At 64.1% G+C, this 4,881-nt stretch overlaps 1 long non-coding RNA gene across 1 annotated transcript; it reads left to right on the forward strand.

The window, feature by feature from the left end:
- The first annotated feature begins 3,255 nt into the window (after nt 1-3,255).
- Nucleotides 3,256-4,671, forward strand: LOC135976663 (uncharacterized). Its single transcript, XR_010593980.1, has 3 exons — nt 3,256-3,336; nt 3,430-3,531; nt 4,236-4,671. It is a non-coding gene; the product is annotated as an uncharacterized LOC135976663 (long non-coding RNA).
- Nucleotides 4,672-4,881: the final 210 nt, after the last annotated feature.

Raw genomic sequence — 4,881 nt, forward strand, 5'->3', positions numbered from 1 at the left:
GGCGGGGTGGGGACTAGACAGCCCCGGTCCCTCCCCCTCTCCGGGGGCAGAGCTAACGCCGAGCCAGCCCCTCTGTCTGGGCTCCCCCCCCCCACCTGCCCAGATGTTTGTTCCCTGCACCTGTGAGTCCTGCTCTAGGGCAGGGGCAGCTGGGAGCCGGGCAGATGTGGTCACCACATCTCAAAACAGATCTATTGGGATCGGAAAAGGTTCAGAAAAGGGCAACAAAAATGATTAGGGGTTTGGAACGGGTCCCATATGAGGAGAGATTAAAGAGGCTAGGACTGTTCAGCTTGGAAAAAGACAACTAAGGGGGGGATATGATAGAGGTCTATAAAATCATGACTGGTGTGGAGAAAGTAAATAAGGACGTGTTATTTACTCCTTCTCATAACACAAGAACAAGGGGCCACCAAATGAAATGAATAGGCAGCAGGTTTAAAACAAACAACAGGAAGTATTTCTTCACACAACGCACTGTCAACCTCTGGAACTCCTTGCCAGAGGGTGTTGTGAAGGCCAATACTATAACAGGGTTCAAACGGGAGCTAGATAGATTCATGGAGGATCGGTCCATCAATGGCCATTAGCCAGGCTGGGCAGGGATGGTGCCGTAACCTCTCTTTGCCAGGAGCTGGGAACGGGCGACAGGGGATGATCACTGGATGGTTCCCTGTTCTGTTCATTCCCATCGGGGCACCTGGCACCGGCCACGTTTCAAGGACAGGACACTGGGCTAGATGGACCTTTGCTCTGACCCAGTCTGGCCGCTCTTATGTTCAGTGCCGGGGCTCGGGGATCCCTCAGGGGACCCCGCACGCTGTGGCTGGCGCAGACACTGGCACCAGTGCAAACACGCCCAGATGGGACCAGCAGAGTGTCACACTGAGCACAGGTGTGTCAGCACGGGGGGTCACACTCACAGAGACACTCGCCCAGTCTGGGTCTGTGCAGCACCCGTACAATGGGGGGGCGATCTCTGTGCAGTGACCGAGTGATGGGGCCTGACCTTAGCCGGGGTCAGTACAACGCCCAGTACAACGGGGAGACAGATCTCCATCAGGGTCTGGGCAGCATCCGGCGTGATGGGGCCCTGATCTCAGTCTGGGGGGCCGGGCAGGGCAGGGCCTGGCGCGATGGGGCCCAGATCTCAGTCTGGAGGGCCGGACAGGGCAGGGCCTGGCACGATGGGGCCCTGATCTCAGTCTGGGGGGCCGGGCAGGGCAGGGCCTGGCGCGATGGGGCCCCGATCTCAGTCTGGGGGGCCGGGCAGGGCAGGGCCTGGCGCGATGGGGCCCTGATCTCAGTCTCGGGGGCCGGGCAGGGCAGGGCCTGGCGCGATGGGGCCCTGATCTCAGTCTGGGGGGCCGGGCAGGGCAGGGCCTGGCGCGATGGGGCCCCGATCTCAATCCCGGGGGCTGAGAAGTGCCAGGCGTGACGGGACCCTGATCTCGCTCGGGGTCTGGGCACCGATGGCGCGCTGGGCCCCGATCCGGCGGCGTCTCTAGGCGCTCTGTGACACACACATTCGTGCTGTCCCTGGCAGCCCCCGTGCCCCAGCGACGCCCAGAGGCTGCCCAGGCCCAGACTCGCCTGGGATGGTTCTGTGCTGAGTCACACGCGGGCATGGTGCTGTCGGGGTGGGAGGGGCCCTGCCCCGGGGTGGGGGAGGAGAATCTTCCCCCCTCCCCCGGCTGGGGGCCCTGGGGTTTTGTTTCCAGGGAACCGGAGGGGTGGGGGGTTTTCCTCCCATTTCAGTTCCCATGCACTGCCCCCCCACCCCCAATGCGTGACGTCTCTGAGCCCAAACCTCACCCGCTCCAAATAGGATTCTGCCCCAACCCCCGGGTGCCCCTGCCACCCCCCCAGTCCCCCTGGGTGCCCCCTTAGCCCCGGAGTGCAGCCGTGGGGCACCCACTGCCCCTCATGCCCCCTGCAGTCGTCCCACCCCTCACTGAAGCAACCTGTGTCAGCTGGGGGCTGGCCCCAGACTCCGGGTGGCACGGGGACAATGTGTGTGTGTGTGGGGGGGGTATTTGCTCTGTGTCCCCTGCCCTGGGGAGGGGGGAACAGGGGTCCAGATTTACCCCACTGCTCCCCTGCAGGGAGCACAGCTGACCCCTAGTCTGGGAAGCCCCCTGAACCCCCCTGAACCTGCTGCTGCTGGGGCACCCGGAGCTCACAGTCCCACAGCGCCACCCCGCGGCCAGTGGGGGAATGGGCACGAGGGGGGGATGGCAGCACCCAGGGCATGGGGTTCATGCTGTGAACCTGCATCATCTAGCGGGGTTCCCCACTCACCCAGGAGCAGGCCCTGTGTTCCCCCAATGCAACTCCTGGGGAACAGGGTGTCCTAGGACTATCCCCAGCTCTGGGAGGGGAGTGGGGTCCGGTGGGTTAGACCCAGGTGGGTCTGGGAGCCAGGACTCCTGGGTTCTGTCCCCGGCTCTGGGAGGGGAGTGGGGGCTGGTGGGTTAGACCCAGGTGAGTCTGGGGGCCAGGACTCCTGGTTTCTGTCCCCGGCTCTGGGAGGGGAGTGGGGTCTGGTGGCTTAGACCCGGGGGGCTGGGGGGCCAGGACTCCTGGGTTCTATCCCCGGCTCTGGGAGGGAAGTGGGGGCTGGTGGGTTAGACCCAGGTGAGTCTGGGGGCCAGGACTCCTGGTTTCTGTCCTCGGCTCTGGGAGGGGAGTGGGGTCTGGTGGGTTAGACCCAGGTGGGTCTGGGGGCCAGGACTCCTGGGTTCTATTCCAGCTCTCGGTTTCATTTCCCGTAGCTGGGGGGTGCCTGGGGTGCCAGGAAGGCTCTGGAATGGGGAAGCCCTGGGGCACTCCACGCTCTGGGAATCGGCCCAAAAGTCACCGTTCTCCACTAATCCTTCCTGCTCGGTTCCCGTCAGAGTCGTCAGGGTGACAGGACAATGGGTCCCCCCCCCGCTGGGCCAAACCGCAGCCAATGGGCACCGGGCTGGCAGCCGCTGGGGTATAAAGGCTGCGGCAGCCCCAAGACAGCGCTGCGGAAATGGACCAACTCCTGTGCCTGTTCGTGCTGCTGTCTGTAACAATCACAACCTGCTCGCCCCATGTGCCAGGTGAGAGGGGATGGGGGTACCTGTATAACCCGCCCCCACCCCCCACCCCGAGCCAGCTGCACCTCAGCACCGGGCAAGGGGTCCCTGTATAAACAGCCCCTGCGCCCCACCCCAGAGGGGCCGCAGCTCAGCACCGGGCGTTTAGCTTCCCTTCTCCTGTCTGATGCAGGTGGTGGACACGGAGCAGAGGGGGAGCTGAACCCAGTCAGACGGCGCGCGACCGGAGCAGGGCTCTGTGAGTGCTCAGGTCAGTGTCCCCTGCCATGGGGTGAAGTTGGGTGGGAGAGGAGACACCCCCCCCCACACACACACACACACGTGATGTCTCCTGTCATTTCAGGCTGGTCGGGATCCCAGCGCCAGCTCGGAGACCTCAGGGATGGGGCCAGACACAATGGGCTATGCCCCTGTGATGGCATCGTCCCCCATAGCCAAGGCAGGGGTGAGAGCCCAGCGTCGGGGGTGGGGGAGCAAGGCCAGAGAATGGGATCTGCTAACGGGGCGGGGTCAGGGTTAGGGGCTAGTAATGACAGAGGCAGAGAACAGCATCAGGGAACGAGGGAAGGGGATTTGAGTCTCATCACAAGGGGCAAGGAATGGGGATTAGGACTGACGTGGAGGGGGGCAAGGATTGGGGGATGGGATTGAGGGGAAGAGGGGAGGAATTGGGGTCTGGTAACGGGGTGCAGAGAATGGAGTGTAGGATGGGGTGAGGTGCAGGGACTGGGTCTGGTAACGGGGTGCAGAGAATGGAGTTGGGGATGAGGTAGGGGTTGAGATTGGGGTCTGACACTGAGGGGAAGAGAGGATGGATTGGGGTCTGGTAATGGGGGGCAGAGAGGAGGTTTGAGATTGAGGTGGGATGCAGGGATTGGGGTCTGACACTGAGGGGAAGAGAGGATGGATTGGGGTCTGGTAATGGGGGGCAGAGAGGAGGTTTGAGATTGAGGTGGGATGCAGGGATTGGGGTCTGACACTGAGGGGAAGAGAGGATGGATTGGGGTCTGGTAACGGGGGGCAGAGAGGAGGTTTGAGATTGGGATGGGTGCAGGGATTGGGGTCTGGCATTGAGAGGGGGTCTGGGGTCTAGCTGGGGGAAGGGCAGGAGACACCCCTGCTAAGCCCCCCCCCCCGTCTCTCCCGCAGGGCGTCACCCCCAGGGCCGGGGCAGACGGACCCAGCACCACAGGCGCAGACGGCAGCGGTGCCGCGAGATCCCGAGCCGATGCCGGCAGACGGGCCTGGCCAAGGGGCTGCTGCTGCCCCTCTAGCGGCCCGTCCCTGGGGCCCTGAGCGGAGCCAGTGGGGGGGCGTCGCCTTTCGCCCCGTCAATAAAAACCCAGCTCGAGGGGACACTCCCGTCTGGTGTCCGTGTGCGGCTCCTTCACCCCTGACCTCTGACCCCACGGCTGGGGTCAAAATCGCCCCCTGACACCTTCCCCCGGGGCCCTGCACCGACCCCTCCCCCGCTCCTGGGGCAGCAGCACTGGGCGGGCGTCTTCTCTTCCCGTGGGGCGTTAACCCTGGAGCCTAGTGATGGCGGCTGGGGTCAACCAAGGGCACGAGGAGGGAGAGGCCTGGGGTGTCCCAACCAGGGGGAGCTGGGGGGAGAGAGGGGGAGGGGAACCCCCCACTCCCAGCACAGGGTCTGGGTGGGGCGGCCCTAGGGGTGGGGCCAGAGGAGGTGACACTGAAACGTGGCGGTTTTGTAATGGGGTTAAAGGTCAAAGGTTGCGGCTCCTGTGCGGTCAGAGGTCACCAGGCGAGGGCGGGGCCAGGGCAGTGACCTGCA

Source organism: Chrysemys picta, chromosome 20, assembly GCF_011386835.1.
Source record: "Chrysemys picta bellii isolate R12L10 chromosome 20, ASM1138683v2, whole genome shotgun sequence".
Taxonomy (NCBI): domain Eukaryota; kingdom Metazoa; phylum Chordata; order Testudines; family Emydidae; genus Chrysemys; species Chrysemys picta.